At 30.2% G+C, this 18735-nt stretch overlaps 1 protein-coding gene across 4 annotated transcripts in view; it reads left to right on the forward strand.

Moving 5' to 3' along the window:
• Nucleotides 1-6026: 6026 nt before the first annotated feature.
• LOC112754699 (uncharacterized) overlaps nt 6027-18735 on the forward strand; it is a 37330-nt gene continuing 24621 nt past the window's right edge. The window contains exons 1-2 of one of the 4 annotated variants that reach the window (XM_072220963.1): nt 6027-6179; nt 14258-14350. The gene's annotated coding sequence lies outside the window, so the exon portion shown is untranslated. Of the gene's footprint in view, nt 6180-14018; nt 14351-18735 lie in introns of those variants that run through there. The other 3 variants (XM_072220964.1, XM_072220965.1, XM_072220962.1) reach the window with 3 other exon arrangements.

The raw sequence follows: 18735 nt of genomic DNA on the forward strand, positions 1-18735 counted from the left end.
CATCAGCATCATCTCTAGTAATGATCATGTCATCAACATACAGAAGTAGAAGAACAACTCCACGTTCACTTTTACGAATAAAGAGAGCATTCTCATGAGGACTGCAAGTGAAACCAAGACCGCATATGGTAGTACTGAACTTGTCAAACCATTCACGAGGAGCTTGCTTAAGCCCATAGAGTGCCTTGCGAAGTAGACAAACTTTGCCAGAAGGACAAGGATAACTCGGAGGGGGGTTTCATATAGACTTTCTGTTTCAAATCTCCATTAAGAAATGCATTCTTCACATCCATCTGACTGAGAGACCATCTTTTGACCGCAGCAATGGCAAGAAGAGCTCGAACAGATGTGAGACGAGCAACAGGAGCAAAAGTCTCTTCATAGTCAATACCATACTCTTGCGTACAACCCTGAGCAACCAATCGTGCCTTATAACGGTCAATAAAACCATCAGAGCGAGTCTTGATCTTGTATACCCATCTGCTTCCCACAATTTCTTGATTTGAAGGAGAATCAACCAAGTCCCAAGTGTGTGCCTTTTCAAGTGCCTGTATTTCTTCCTGCATTGCTTGTTGCCAATTTGGATTTGTGGAGGCTTCTCTGAATGACTTAGGTTCATGTTGATGAAGAATAGTAGAAAAACAATGATAATCAAGAAGATGAGGAGGTGGATTTCTCACCCTGGAACAGCGAGTGGAAGGAGGTGGCATGACGGTAGGAGTAGGAGCGTCGTCCGGTCCAGAATCATCGGGAGATGGAGAAGGCGGAAGAACAGGAGGCTGTGGAGGGTGACTCGAGATAGAACCTGTAGAATCATCACTAGGAAAAAGATCAATATTGGGGTTAGTGAAAAAAGGTGACTGAGTAGGAGGAATAGACTCAAAGGAGGAGAACCGAGAAAACATGTGATGCTCCCAGAAAACAACATGACGAGATATACGAATACGTTTAGAGAGAGGATCCCAACAACGATAACCCTTGTGTTCAGTTCCATAACCAAGGAAACAACACATACGAGCCCGAGGTTCAAGTTTAGTATGTTCATGAGGCTGAAGAAGAACAAAACAGACACAACCAAAAACTTGAAGAGAATTATAATCTGGGGAGGTATGATAAAGACGCTCAAAGGGAGTAACATTACCAAGAACAGAAGAAGGGAGTCTATTGATAACATGAACAACAGTAAGAACAGCTTCACCCCAAGTACGCTCAGGACACAAAGAAGAAAGAAGCATTGCACGAACAGAGTCAAGAATGTGACGGTGTTTGCGTTCAGCTCGGCCATTTTGTTGAGACGTACCAGGGCAAGAAAACTCAGACAAGGTACCCTGTTCTGCAAGAAAGGTTAAGAGTTTGGAATCACGGTATTCCATAGCATTATCACGGCGAAAAACCTTAATGACCTTGGAAAACTGAGTTTTAATCATAGTGGCAAAGTTTATATAAATCTGAGGTAACTCATGGCGATTGGTCATCAAATAAACCCAAGTAAAACGTGAATAATCAACAAAGTATCAAGCTCCTCCCATAGAAGCCGTGGGAGCGGGACCCAAACATCAGAGTGAACGAGATCAAAAGGAGAGCAAGCAAGAGATGAATTATTGTGAAAAGATAAAGCAGGTTGTTTGGCAGTTTGACAAGAAATGCAATCAAAAGATTCATTAGGAACCTGACCCAAAAACCTTGAGACACAAGAGGACGCAATTTTCCTAAGGAGCTGTGGGCAAGACGTTGATGCCATAAGTGAAGGGTAGATGGAGAAGAAGCAGCACAGATATTTGGTATAGGAGGATATGAAGATTCTCGACTTCAAACAACCTTCCAACCTTACGTCCAGTCCCGATGACTTGTTCCGTCCGACGATCCTGTACACGACAACCAGAGAGAGAAAAAGTGACATCAAAACCCAGATCAACAAGTTGACCAACAGAAATAAGATTAAAGCTTAAATTGGGAATAAAATAAGTATCAGGAAGATGAAGAGTCGACTGGGAGATAGAACCCTTGTGTGTTGCGTGCAAGAGGGAACCATTAGCAGTATTGACAGAAGGTCCATTTGTAGTGGTAGACAGAGACGAGAAGAGATTTCGCGACGGAGACATGTGATTAAAGTATCCCGAGTCAAAATACCATTTAGAATTATCTGGAGGAGTCAAAAGAGCAGCAGGGGTATTACCAGAAAGGGAGAGAAGTCGCTGAAGGAGAGACGCAATATCAGATAGAGAGACAGAAGACGAGGTGAGAGGAGCAGATGTGGTAGATTCAGGAGTAGCATGAACAGCAGAAACAGGCACACGACGTGGTGGGCGAGTAGGACAGGAAGTAAGCAAATGTCCCGAGAGTTTGCAATAATGGCAGAATAGTTGTGAACAATGGTAGCTAATATGACCTTTCTGATGGCATGTGCGACATTCAACAGAAGGACAGACGGAGAAGAGGTGCCCAAAACGGTTATAATTTCGACAGAATTTATCATTTCCGTGTGTGGTAGCAAAAACAACTGACTTTTCCATAATAGTAGATATAGAGATCACGAAGAGGAGAGAAAAACTGCAACTTGTAAGCCGAAAATGAGAAAACGGATGGCAAAATCGGAAAGAGCTCACCAAAAAACCTTAGGAAGGGTCCCACTTGTCTGACACGTCAGCGCCACGTCAGCAGGATCGTCAGTGCCACGTCAGCGATGTTACGACACGTGGCAGCACCTGAGAGGCAGAAAGAGACACGCTGGCGACGAGATGGCACGCGGGTCAACCGTCAGGTCGGGTCGGGCGCGCAGGTCGAGCTTAGGCGGGAGAGCAGCGGCGTGACACGTGGCAGAAGCGGAGCCGTGGATCTGGAGCGCTGATCCAACGGCGCTGGATGCGTCTGGAAGGAGAACGGATGAACGCGGACAGGCAACTTTGGGCGGTGCGTCCGGCGTCTTTCGGCGATGATTCCGGTGGCGTTGGAAAGCTTGCAACGAGGAGAAGGCGAGGGTAGCGGCGGTGACGAACCAAAGCGTCGTGAAGGACTCGAAAAGTGAGCACAAAGTATTGCCGATGAAACAAGATAAAGGAGGCAGAAACCAAATGTTTCTGAAAAAAAAAACAACCTAAGCTCTTGATACCATGTTAGAAAGAAGAGACCAAACTAAAGAAAGTGTTTTCTGTATTATTCTGAGTGATGTAAAAGTACAATATACAAGGGGTATATATAGGTGCCAGAAGAATCAAAGTAATAAAGGCATAGAATCCTACAATTAATACACAGATATACTATATAAATATAAACGATACTAACTGATCTAAAATGATTCTAATGATTCTCTAATAATTCTCTAACAAGTTTAATACTCGAACTTTTATTTTTGTATATTGAATTATGAGTGGTGAAATTTTTAAAGATGATAAATCTAAATTATGTATTATATATTGTTGTGGATATTTACAAAACGTTTTTATATAATTAAAATAATATTTTTTTATAAAACGTCAGTGACATTTTATCTTTTTATAATTAAAAAAATATTTTTTTTATAAAACATCAATAACGTTTTATATTACTATTATAGCAATATAAAATATTAAAATGATCAAATATTATTATATTTCACACTAAAATTATCTATATCTAAAAATTTTAACCTCAATACTCAGTAGCTTCCCTTAATCCCTTTACTTTATTAGAGACTGAAAATTATAGTAGTACCGTTTTCAACTTGGACAAAGGCAATTTTACTATACTACCCATACCATGGACAAATATTCTTGTCTTAGCTCTAAAATATATCAGAGACATGCTTCAAATACAACTTAGATAGTTCATTCCTTTTCTTTTTTATTTAACTGAATGTAGCATCTAATTCTTTTCCTGAAAACTAAAAGGCTAAGTAAGAATTACGATTTTCTTCGGAATGTTTGCACGTTTCTCACAAAAAAGTTAACATTGCATCTATATGCTTAAATGTTATTACTATTTCTATTAATTATTAATTAATCATAACAAATTAAAGGAGAAAATAAACTTAAACGAAGTATAATAACAAACAAGACCATAAAACCACACTCGCCCATCATTAATTAAAAGCGAAGATTTACATGTAATTATTTTTATATGAATTTTTTTTTAATTAAATTTTAAAGTGATTTTTGAAGTTTTATTCGAATCTCAAAATAATTTTGAAGTTAATAGTTATTCAATTTCATTCTTAAATTAAGTTATGCTAGTGAGTTAATAGAATATTTGTACAATATATACAATGGGCTATTTATTTAGTCCAATATGAGTTAAAAAATAAACATCATTCATACTATCTAGAATAATCATCTCGATACTAGGGATAATACACATCTCATGTCATGAAACCACTCATCTCAAAAATTTAAGCTGATTTTGGGGTTCACTAAGGATCAAACTCTTGACCTTTCGGATCTAGAGCTCTGATACCATGTCATGAAACCACTTATCCCAAAAGTTTAAGCTGATGGGAAAAGGTAACACTAATGCTTATATCTCTAATACTGAATCGGACATCCCTAAACCTCCATTATACACATTGTACAACTATTCTATTGGCTTCCTATACTTCCTCCCATAAATTTACACTTTGGAATTCATACTAGTCCCTACGACGCTTTTCGTTCATCATAACCTTAAAACGACATCATTTTGAGAAGAAACAAAAAGAAAACAAAAAAAAAGGAAAAAACTGGTTCCCATCCCTATCTCCATCCCCATCCTCAACCTGCCCCTTTTCTTTTTTCCTTCTCTTTTTTTAACCTGACGCCCTCCCCCTCCCTAACCATACTCTCACATTCATAACGTTAAACACACGGAGCTCTCCTCAACTCTCACTGTCGCCGACCTATGTTTCAGTACCGCGCCGCTCACTCCCTCCCCAACCTAGTCTCTCACACTCAAACACAGTAAAGGCAGAGGCAGAGCACAAAGCCTCAACCTTCTCCGTCATCGCCGCGCCGCTCGCCAGCCTTCATCTTGTTGCCTTGCCACTTGCCAGCCTCCATCTTGTTGCCGCGTCGCTCGCCAGCCTCTATCTCGTCGCAGCGCCGCTCGTCAACCCCTCTGCGTCAACACATTGTCTCGTTTCTAGTCGTTACTGCTCGCTTCTGCCTCCCTCTCTAGTCGTCGTTGTCACTGTTCGCACATCGACGGTCTTCTCTGGTTTCCTTTCTGCCTCCCTCTCTTCTGGTTCGGTTCTCTCTCTCAGCCATGGTGAGTTTTTTTTTTAGTTATTCAATTATTATTTTTTAATGTTTTCATTGATTGTTGTTGATGATCTTGTTTCAATATAACAATGGTTGATTTTAGCTATTTTCTATTTTGTAATTATTGCAAGTTTTTTTTATTGTTACTATTTTTTATGCTTGTTGTTATTTAGGTTTATTGATACTTGTTATTTAGGTTGATTGATCTTTTCTGATTGATGTTAATCTTTTTTTTTTTTGATATTTTTTATTGCTGATTTTTTTTTATCTGTTGAAGAACAAGAACAACGTTCAAGAAAAAGGGATTAGGATTTTAGAAAGAGATTGCTATTTTTTTTAATATACGACGACGTTTTAATAGAAATTAGTCCAGCTCAGCTTTTTAATGGACGGAAAATGCGTCAGGGACTACTATGAGTTCTGGAGTGTAACTTCGAAGATAAATTTGGATAATTATTAACTTCAAGAATCACTTTAAGGCTTGAGTGCAATTTCAAGAACTACTTTAAGATTTAACTCTTCTTTTTTTTAGTATCTATCTTTATATGAATTTGATTGTTAAAAAATATTAGATAATAATTTAATTAAGCATATGAAATAATTATCTAATAATGATTATTTATCAATTATTAATTTTATGCGAAGCCAACTGTATCTAAATTTCTATTTTAATTTAACTATATTGGTAAAACAAAGTCTTTTTGTTACCCATACTTTGCTTCTTTGGTGGTCAAGGTATTCGAATATTTAATAATTAAGCTCTCCTTGCGTCATATTGTGTGTGATATATATATTAGATTTAGCACAATCGTCGTCCCCGCACCGTCAATGTTCTTTGCATAATAACAGACATCACCTTGCGCCCATTTCCCTTTTAACCTTCCGTTAACAAAAATCTAATTTCATCCCAGTTTCATTCTTCGTTCATACACAGTTTCTTTGTTGTGCGAAGCTCTATATACCATTAATCTGGTAAGTTTCTCAAATAATATATAACATATACATATACGTTGATGATGACTGTTGCTTACTTTCTTTCTCTCTTCTTTTAATTTGTTATTAATATCATTATTTATTTAATTTTTAATACATTTGTTAGAATGACTACTGTTATTATCACTACAATAATATAGATTATTTTTGAGGATTATAATGTGTAAAAAAAAATTAAAATTTGTCAAAAAAATAAAATTTGACACTATTTTAACTATGAAAATATATTAATAAAAATTTTATCAAAAATAGTATTTTTAACATATAAGTGATTGTGGAAAAAAATTTAAATCTTATTTTGATAAATATTGGCTGTCAAAAATAATTTGTTAGAAAATTTTGAAAACATATTTTCTGTGATACTTATTAATTGTCAAAAATACTATTTATTTTGACACTTATTGACTATAAAATATTTTCAACAAAAAATTTTAACAAAGAATGAAATGAGATCTTAAAACTAAAGAATAAATTGAGATTTTGAAGATAAAGAATGAGTAGTATAATCCTAAACTGAGAGCAGTGTGATGTCAAAATTAACAGAGCACAAAGAAGAAGAAAAATAGTGGAGTAAATTAAAAACAAATGAGTATCAAAATTGATGAGTAATTTTCTACGGTCAAATTATTTATCAAGAAAACATAGAAAATTTGACATTTGTGATATTTGTCAAAAATATATATTAATTTTGACATTTAATTATGGTGTTAAAAAATAAAATGTTAAAATAATTCTATTTTCTTGTAGTGTATTATTGTTACTGTTATAATTATCATTTGATGAAATTAGTATATTTTAATGTTTAACTTCTGATATCTCACATGATATTGTTGTCAATTTTTTTTTTTTTGGTGACTAATGGATATTGTTGTCAATTAATATTGCTTCACGTGATTAGTGAATTTTTACTTGTTTAGGATTTTACAAATCATTCCTAGTTAGTTATCTTTGTCCTTATAATCAATTATACATGTTTCAGTTTCGTTAAATAATTCTAGTGTTTTGCTTTCAGCCTTTTCAATTTTGATGTAAAAACTTACACTAAAAACTTATCCAAATATTAGATGTAAAAAAAAAATATTAGATGCAAAAATGTTACTAAATGATTATTCCTGACAAAATATTCTCTAAATTTTTAACGATAAGAATATTTTTTAATATTTTAAATACGATAAAAATAACTAATTAAAAAATATACTTTTTTTAGGGGTGTCCATGGATCGGATCATATCCGCAGATCCGCGGTAAATATCCGCATCCGATCCGAAAATTGCGGATACAATCCGATCCGCAAATTGATCGGATCGGATCGGATCGGATCCGCACCCTTTGCGGATATCTGCTCTATATCCGCGTATCCGATCCGCCGCACAATAATAATTAAAAATAAATAAATATATATATGTTTGGTATTATATTTACTTGTTTGTATGTTTTAGCTAGTAATTATTATTCATATATTGTATTATTTTATTTTTGTTACTTAGAAAGAGTTTGATTAAAAATATTTTAGGAATAAATAAGTTTAAAAGTATGAAAGAAATATTTTTATTGAATTTTTTTACATAGAAATATGATTAAAAAAAGAAGATTTAATTATGCGGATATATCCAATATCGGATCGGATCTAGCACTAAAAAACACGGATATCATATCCAATCCAATCCGATAAGATCCACGGACACCCCTACTTTTTTAAGGGAGAGATGACTATCTAAAAACTGCAGAAAAAAGTCGAACAAAAAACCGATTTTTATATTTTTTATCTTTTAAAAATAACTTTTAGTCATTGACTATAAATAACGAAAAAACCAACTTAGTTTAAAATCTAAGAAAAAAATTCATTTTTTTAATTATACTTACAAAAAATTATGTCAAAATATGTTCTCTAAAATTTTTTAAGAATATATATTTAATGATTATATATTTTAATTTTATCGCATTTTAAAATATTTTAAAAGTATTTTTGTGTTTAACAAATTTATAGGATATTTTTATTCACAATCCGATAATTTAGAGACGAGTAATGTTAGGTAAATTTTTTTTTTAGTTAACATCAACAATTTTTTTAAAACTTAGTTTATTTATCTTATATTATAAACCCTAAATCATAAATCCTTAACTTTGGACTCTAAATTATATTATGAATCCTAAAATAAAATTAATTAATATTGACTAACTAAAAATTAGTTTTTATAATTTTTTTAGAGATATTTTGTCTGGTTTATTTCATTTGAAACAAAGATGGCAACAAAAATTAACACTACCTAAGATTATGAGTAAAACAACATTTTTAAAATATTAAAGTACAAAATAACTAAGATACTTACTTTCAAGAGTAATTAATTAGAGATATTAAAAGTTGTCTCAATCTTAATATTTTAAAATGTTAAAAAAAAACTAATTCCTTCCTTATTCTCTTCTTAAAGTTTAAAAGGAAAATGTAACAGACTAAGGCTTTGTTTGTTTGAAGAAAAAAAAAATAAGAGAAAGAAATTTAAAAAAAAATTATTTTTTTGTTTGGTTAAAGAGAAAAATTAAAAAAAAAAGTTAAAGAGTATAAAAAATGAGAAAATATAAAAAAATAATGTTTTTTTTGAACAATCTATACAATAGGTTAAAAAAAAAGTTAGTTTTAATTTTAAAATTTAAAATTTGAATTAATTAAGTTTATTTATGTTTAGTAGATCTGTGATGTAATCTATTATTCACATTGTTCACAATTTCTATTATTTACCTAATGGAATTGAAAAATAATTAATGAAATCTACCAAATTTTTTCTCACTAATATTGGATGAAAAAATGGTGAAAAACTTGTTATATTATTTTATTTTAATATTTTTTATTCTTTTTTTAGTATATTTTATAATATAAAAATAAAATTATCTTTTTATAATATTTTTTTATTTTTTTCATTTAAACTTAATTAAAAAAATAATTCACTTAATTTTTTTTATTTGTTTTTTTTTTCTATTTTTTTAAGCAAACAAAACCTAAAAAAAAAGCAGTGATGACGGGCAAAAAAAAAGAAACAGACAAATAGTGTTGGTCTAATGTGTATATATATATATATATATATATATATATATATATATATATATATATATATATATATATATATATATAAGTAAAATGTTATATAACACAATGTGTGTTAAAATAGCATTTTTTTTTGTTGATTCAAGAAAATATCAATCATTCTAATCCATTTGAGGTGATAATAGACAGAATAAAGTAGAGTTTGAATTTAACTCTAATTTTATTAGTAAGTTAAATTTGTTGCTACAAATTTAATCTTATTTTATCTATGAATTGAGAATAACTCAATTATAACTCTATCCGCAGTCAATTCATGAGTACTCGATTCTATTCGTGAAATTTTATAAATATGCAATGTTATTATATAACCTAATGAACATGCAAATTAAAAATTCAATACAGACAATGCAATCATCTCACAAATAACATAAGCGTTCTATAAACAATATAATCATTAAATGTTCAATTCTCATAAAAGTATTTACTTAAATTAATAACACAAATACAAATAAAATATCGTGATATAATGTTGTATTTATATATTACTAAAATAGAATTGATTTTTATATAAACTAAAGTGTTAAGTTATCTATTGATGATCTTGGCTCAATAATAAATTTTTTTTGCATTAAGTGAGAGGTTTTTAGTTCAATACCCACATATAACATCTTTTTATAATATATTCATATATATAGGATGCGAGTTGGTCAACTAGGGTTGAGACTCAACTCGCACTTTACCCAATCCGCATGTTCAAATCCATTTCACACTCAACCGTGCGAATAGGATGTATGTTGCACCTCTAAATCCATCTGAATTGGTGGGTTAAATCTAACTATAACTTAGAAGTTTAAAAAAATTTAAAAAATCATAAAATTCTTACAATAAAAATGAAATTATCTAAAAATAATAAAAAAAATTTTATAATAAAAATTTGAATAAAATGATAAAATAATATTTTAATTATCTCTAAATTTTTAGTATTTATTGTTTATAAGTCTTATTATTTTAATTTAAAAATAAATAAAATATTACTTTATCAAAATAACAATATAAAACATGCACATCTAGTCTAATAAAATACAATATATACAATAACATCAAAATTGATTCTAAATTTAAATTATTTTTTTACCAAAAATAGGGAGATTCGAATCTACAATCTCTTAGATAAGTATGGAAATTCTAGATTTAAAATTATTAATAAAAATAAGTTGAATAAATACATAATTCAATCTATATTTATTCACTTAAAAACCAACATATAATGTTTTAACTTGCTGAGTCCTCTTGAGTCGCTATTAATAAGAACGTTATTGTATTTTTTAATCTATGATGCCAAGGAGGGACGGACTTAGAAGGGTGAATAGTGGCTTCGGTCCTCCAAAATTTTAAGAAGCTATACTTACACATGAGATATGTGTTTAAAAAATAAAAAAATATTATATAATTTAATTATTTTATATGTATTATTTTTTACTATGCGATGGATTTATATCTTAATTGTTTAATTTACTAATATCTTTTACTTAACTAATTTAATATCATACCCTCATGTCTTTGTACCTTTCAAATTAGTTTTTATATAATAATCTCTATATTTATTTTTAAAAAAATCATTTATTTTTTATATTAATATATTTAATATTTATATTATTATATTAATAATGACTTACGTAGTTATAATTTGGTAATCATATTTATATACTTTAGATATTATTTTCTTGTAAAAAAGACTCATTTTTCTTCTAAATTTATATTGTTAAAAGAAAAAAATTTATAAAGATATCTTATATCTTGTATTTTATAAGGGTACTATTTCTTTTAAATAATTAATAATTTATAATTTATTTTTAAATTTTTTAAAATTTTTGAAAGAATTAATTTTAGTTAATAAGATATGTGATAATTTTTAACTAAATATGCTATAAATGATTGGTATTTTATAATTTTATAATGCATTATTGATATTGTTATATTTTTTTTATGTAATTATTATATTAAAAATAAAATTGTAAAAAAAATATAGTTATATATATATATATATTAATAAATCTTTTAAAAAACTAATTCTAATAATTATATATTAATTATTTTTATAAAATAAAAAAATTATTTAAAATTCGGCCTTTCTATATTAAAATTTTTGGATCCGTCTTGATGCTAAGACATAACTAATATAAGAATATGTAGATATGAATTGGTAAAAAAAATTTTCCTCATTAACATACATATGGTATGTTATCGTTAACGTACAAATTATATATATATTAAAAATAAATTTCGAATCTTGACTTGTAGAAATGCCACTTAAATTGGATCTAAAGTTAGAATAACATCACTAAAATAAAATTTTGTCACTTTAGATAAATGTTCTAAATGAAATATCCTAAGAGAGAGAACTAGTCTAGTTCAAGGGATAGCAATTAGACTAATTTGTCGAGCCTCCTAATCAAGCAATCTTAAAATATATATTCATCCTGTCTAATAGCAGGTAGGAGTATTTAAGACCTGATCCAGTTCGAAATTTAATCCAGAACCAAAGCATATTTTGTTAGGTTTGGATAATTTGTTACTAAATTTAAAATGATATATATAAATACACACATGTTACTAAGTTTTAATATTCATATACCATTCTTGAATTAAGGTTTTTCCTTTTCATTGAGCAGATACATACAATTCTTTTCGTCGAAGATTACTTTTTGGGTATATATATTTGATTATTTGCACAATTCACACAAATAAACAAATATAAAAATTAACCGACATCCGAAATCCAAAATGACACACAAAACATTAATTGAAGAGTAGTTAAGAAGCCCATTGGTGGGAGCATAAAGTGTTTTCTTTGGCCATAGTTTGCTTCATTCTGTCGTGCTCTAAGATATATGGAACGGATCGGAATCACTTAATTAACATAATCTTCTTTGCGTTAATTAATTACTTATATAAGTGTGTGTCTTCGCATCTTCCTTTCACACTATACACAACCTCCATTCCTTGATGAACCCGGTTTCTTTTCAAGCATCCATTAATTAAGCATTCTATTTCCCGTTTCATCATTTTCTATATCCATCATATATATTATATTTTTTGTCTGTGCTCTGCTATTACTATGTAACACTTTGTTGTTGGCGCCAAATTGTTTCTGCTTTCCCTTCACTGCTTTATCGAGTAAGTTTCGAATTTCAAGCACTCTTGCTAATTATAGAAGAAGAAATTATTGATATAAGATGCACATGCATGTTGATATTTAATGAGTTATACTGTTTCACTTTCCTTTTCTTTTTCTTTTTATTATTACATTCATGAATCAATATGTTATGTCATGCTATATATTTCTAATTAATTTATTCTTTTATAAATCAAATGTTTTTATAATAAATAGCTTAAAAGTTGTTAAGATAGTAAATACTTTTACCTTACACTCAAATTCATATAGGCCATAGACTCAATAAATATATAATGTAGTAAAATATTAAATCACTTTAACTATTAATTTACAAATTTAAATGTTCAATCAAAATAATTACATTCTGATAAAATAATATATCAAAATATAAATAAATCCACAAAAATATAAATATATTATAATGTAAATCTTAAATATACAAATTTAAAACATAACACCAACTAAAGTATCATTATCATATGTAAGTACACAAATAGATAGCAAAATAGAAAAATTAAATAAATAAACAATTCAATTAAAAATCAAAACACTAACTATTGTAGTTTATCAAATTTACAGTAGTAATAACAAGAAGCTAAATCCAATAATAGGTAATGACAATAACTAATTAATGACTAAACATCTAAACCAACACAACAATAACTTTGAAAAACTCAACAATATGATAAAGGAAAGAAATTGGAAATGCGACATGAGGACACCACATCTAGGACGGCCAAAACAATGGAAAAATTGTTGAGAGAAGCGGCTAAAGAGGAAAAAATGAGAAGTCAAAAAAGAGTTAAAGTATTTTTTATTAATTACTAACAAGTTAATATTTTTTACAATTATTTTTAATATAAACAAATAAACTAAATACAAATTTAAATTGTTAACAATGTCAGAAAATAATGTTAACAAAATAGAAATTAGTATTACACATATAGTCTTCGAAGAGAAATTCCACATCATTACTCATTAGTATCAACACCATTGTACTTGAAGGTGGAGGGTCGTCTTGGTGGTGGTGAAACATTGTCTTTGGGTATGTATTTCACATCATTTAGGCATTGCTAGAAGAGTTACTCTGCATAAACGGCAAATACTACCATACATGCCCTTGATATTGATGGCACGTTTAGAGGCAGAAGTTATCGAGCTGTCAATAAAAAGCTAAAGCTAAAATGGACCTCATTTAAGATTTTTTAATTTCAGAAATTTAATTATCGACGACCAAATTTTCGATAAATTTTTACACCACCTTAATGGCAATTGGTGCGTACTAATATTATCGACGTACTTATTGACACTATAGTCGTCAGTAAAGTAATTAATTAAATTTTAATAATCAATTATAGGTTGTCGATAATTTGAATAACATAATTTGAATATTAGGTAAACTTTAATGACTCAAACATTTTTTTTAAATAAAATAAATTTTATTAATTACCGACGACTTAATCGATAGTAAATATAATTTAATATTTATTAAATTTTTAATTAAATAATTATGACTTTTATAATATTATCTTGGTCATCGATAGGCATTGGTAATTGTTTATTAATGAAACGATCCGTGATAAAAATAAAACCTAGAATTAAAACACCAACTCTCTCCACTATTTTGAATTCTCTCTCTCTCTACACTCTTATTCTTTCTCTAGCCGCAACCGTCTTCTGTTATTTTCTCGCTGGTCAGAGTTCCGTTCGCCGTTCTAAGACCACTATTGTGTTCCTAGTGACGAGTTCTTTAGTATTTTTTCAATTTCTATTTTTGCGTTTTCAATTCCATTATTTTTGTGAGTTTTGGGTATATTTGTAACAATGTTGTTTAATTTGCAGTTGATATTGTTGTCGTGCTATTGGTAGTGGTGGTGCTGCTGTTAGTGTTCAACTTGGTGTTTGAAGGAGCCAGTAAATTTTTATTACCTTTAGGTATGTCTAATTTTATTAATTTTAATGTTACGAAAATCAAGTAAAATATGCAATCAATTTAATAATTTTATGAAAATCAAGTAAAATATATAACAAATTTAATAAGTATATATATTGAAACTAAATAATTAAAAATACTTATTTGGCCAACTATTGCACATTTAGGATAGAGACTGGAACTTCTGCAATAGAGCTGTAGGTAGAGCTGGAAGTGAGTCGAGTTGAGTCAAGCTAGACCAAGCTTAAGCCTGGCTCACAACTCAACTCATTAACAATCGAGTCTATTTTTTAAGCTCAATCTTGGCCTACCGAAAGCTCATAAGCTAACTCGAGCTCACGAGTTGGCTTAAATAATAGGAACATGATCTATAATTCTATATCAATAAATTATAACTTATATATATTAAAAAATATTAATTTTATATATTGTGTATCTATTAATTATAAATTTTTTATTTATGTCCTACATCAAAATCATATAAAAAATATTTATAAAATTTTGAATAAGAATATTAATATTTGTAAAATTATATATATATATATATATATATATATATATATATATATATATATATATATATAATCGAACCAGTTCACGAGCTAATGAGCTGATCTTATACAAACTCAAGTTCGACTCATTTAATTTATGAGCTCAATTCTATACTCAAGCTCGGCTCATCAGTTCACGAGCTCAGCTTATTGAGCTATTAATGAGTCGAGCTCGAACTGGCTCATAACTGGCTTGACTCACTTCCAACTCTTGCTGTAGGATAGGAGAGATGAAATGATTCTATGTATGGGAATGTAAAAATCTTTTCCGTTTATTTGTTGTGGAGTTTGTTTGTATCTGCTCCGTATTTGATGTCGGAAAAAAATGACTAAAACAGCTAAGATTAACAAGCTAATTGCAATTTGCATATTGATTGTTTATATTTTATTGAGAAGGATTAGGTGCCCATGTGATGAGTGTAAATGTCATCAATATTTTTAAATTATTTTTTAATATTTTTTTCATATGCACTTTTACCAACGTTCTTGTCGTCGGTATTATAAAATTAATAGTTTTTCCTACGTGCTAATTTACCGTTGGCAATTTATTATTATCAACAAATATTTGTCGAATTTTTTCAACGACCGATTTTTCACTTGGTATTACCAACCTTGGTCGTTAGTAAGACTGTCGGTAAAATTAGAGTGTCTTGTAGTAACAAAAAAGTACAACTAACTATCTAACCGTGCTCTTCAAATCAATTACCTCCACATTTTGAATGTTAAAGCTCTTTAGTGACAGGTGATTCCTTTGATGCTTGTGATGAGTTTGTCTCCACTCTTTGTGTTCCTAATTGTAGTGTTCCATCATCCCCATGTACCCTCTCTTATATTGTTCCTGCTACTCCAACTATCGACTAAGCTTTTTATTAGGTAAATTTACAACTACTTTTTGTCTCGGACTATTTGAACTAGGAGTAATATAGGTTAGGAATAGGTAAGAATATTTTATACATACTGTGAGAGGAAGATTATACTAGGCAATCACGGACGAAGAATTTGGAGGCTAAAGTTGATGTTAGGGACAAATCTATCGAAATAAAGTCCAAGTTTGATACTCCTTCGACTACAAAATGTGGGTATTCTTGATCAAAATGAAGTCATGCTTCTCTATGAGAATGATAGGCCATGATGTTGTCGATGTAGTGATTGTCAAAATGTCGTCTCATCTAAAGGGATGAAATTATTAGTGCATATAACCTCTTGAGTCTACATACCAAGGATGAGTAATACATTCTTTTAAAAGTGACATACCTGGTTCGCTTTCTATGGCCAAACCTATATAAATTGCAAAATTTACACTTGGCCAATTCTTCATCATCCTAATCTAAATATTTATGGTTAAGCACTTTTTTCGTCCCTAAGACTTTGGGTCAAAATCAAAATCGTCCTCGACCTTTTTTTCTTATTAAAATCATCCTCAATATTACAAAACGTTATAAAATCATCCTTTTGTCTATAAACAATATTTTTCAAACGACTTTGCCCTTTAAAAAAAATCGTTCCCCTCACTACTAACTCCCAACCCACCCTTCATCATCATCATCGAGCCTCTTTCTTCCTCTCTTTCTCCCAGACTCCTACTCTCCCTCATCACTAACCGCTAACCACAAAATAAATCAACAATCCAACAACAGCAACAATCACAAAATAAATCAACAATCCAGCAACAGCAATAATAAAAAAATTAGCAACAACATAAATTTAAAAAATTAAAAAAAGAGAACTCATATATATGTTCTTCAAAAATTAAAAAAGAAAAAAAAGGAAGAATGAAGATGAGAGAAAGAGAGCAAGGGAAGAAAATCGAAATCGCATTGTCTCCTCCTTCCATTTTCTGCCTCTGCCATTTACTCCCCACCCTCAACACTCCTCCCACCTCCATCACACCACTGACTTAGCCTTTTCTTCAATTACTGCAACAAAACCATCACAAGTCTAACCTTAATTCTGTCCAAAATTAACAATAACAACAAAGACAAAGAGAAAGTAAATCAAAGAAAAATGATACAGAAGAAAGAAAATTAGAAAAAATAAAAAATGAAGAACAAATTGAAATCCAGAAAATCAAATAAAAGGAAGAATAAAGGGAGCAAAGGTTTGGCTGAAATTCAGGAAATAACAAACTGTTATTTTGACCAAGTTAACCACGTCTTCTTCTTTTCCACAAACAGCACCATTCCTTACTCAAAACCCTTTTGTTTTTTTCTCTGTTGGCATCCCCTTTCTGTTCACAACAGCCCCTCCCCATCATTTCCTTATTTCTCAATCCCGTAACCTTTTCAACACTACAAGATTCTTGCCATTTTATGGCGGTTTTTTTCCCGTTTTGTGGCAGTTTCTAAAATCTCTAAAATTGGAGGTACCACGAGCTTATTTGTGGCAGTTTTATAAAACCGCCACGACATTATTTAGTGGCGGTTCTTTTACTATTTTTTGGGGGTTGAGTTAATGGATTCTGACAGTTTTTTGTCATTTTTGTGGCGGTTTAAAACTCCCCACAAAGTTAATATTCAAATTAAAATAAAAGAGCCACAAACTTAACAATGGCAAACCACTACTAGACTACTATTCCTAATTCTGAGCACTGCCAAAAAAGAGGTTCATATCAAAATCAGTTCAACCAAAAGCAAGATAATATTACACTAGCTAAGGTAAACATTATCCTAGGATTATAGCTATATGATAATCTTCCAAAAATTAGTTTTACTAACTAATAAGGTAACATTATCCTTCAACAAAAAACAGAATCAAATCTCAAATTCTAGCATTCAACACATCTATACAATGTCATCGTCTATTTTCCATTTTCTTTTGTCTATTTTAAATTAAAAATCGCTCAGAAGCACCAATAAAAGATCAATTTAGAGTTTGAGAATGTTAGCATCTGCTAAACATAGCAACACATCATTGTAGAATAAAATTGCATCATGTATGGATTGAAAAAATTGCACCTCTTCATCAATTCAAATACATCCCATTTGATGTCCAGAACCACTATATCTTTGGCTTCCCTTTCCTGCATTGCAAATCTCAAGGCCTACTCTGTAATCACCATCAAACTTTTCTTGAAATACATCTAACTTGACTAAACAAACTCGATGAGCATAGAATCTTTTTCCTATAGATCAATTAGTTTAAGGTTTGTACTTTGTAGATCCAAGAAGCTCCAACAGCAATTCTAATCTTGCAAGATATAGCAGCAAGTTGATTGGAAATACTTCAAAGCACTACTAGGTGAAAAAATTATTAAAATGAGCAGATAAAAGCTTATTGTACCATTGTTGTCAATGAAGATAGTTCTACAATCATCAATAGGACATAAATGAGCAAGAGCAACACGACGTTGAACACCCTTTTTCGCAAAGCACATAAGATATAACAAGTGTTTCAAATTTCAATACCTGCCAAAGAAAAAGGAATAATATAAGAATCATATTCAATAAAACACCAATCACAGGAATCAATAATTTGCAAGAAGACTCACTTGCCTCTGGATCTTCTCCTCAAATCTTGTGAAGATTTTTGTTACACACTCTCTAGTTGGCTGCAAGTCAAACAAAAATCAGTTAAACTAATGAATTATAGAGAGATAGAACTATAAAAGTTCTACTTATGAACATAAACAATTTTATTATTATCAAAGACAAATACCAGTAAATTAAACACAATTCAATATATGATACTACGGAGTAAAGGAAAGAAGGGCATACTTGAGCTTTGAAACTTCCATCCTAATGTTTGTGAAAACCACCGGCCTTAATAAGGTCTGTAATAATGTCCTGTCACACAATTTATATTTGATAAATTCATAAAGGACAACATAGTAACATAAA

Source organism: Arachis hypogaea, chromosome 16 (assembly GCF_003086295.3).
Source record: "Arachis hypogaea cultivar Tifrunner chromosome 16, arahy.Tifrunner.gnm2.J5K5, whole genome shotgun sequence".
Lineage (NCBI taxonomy): Eukaryota > Viridiplantae > Streptophyta > Magnoliopsida > Fabales > Fabaceae > Arachis > Arachis hypogaea.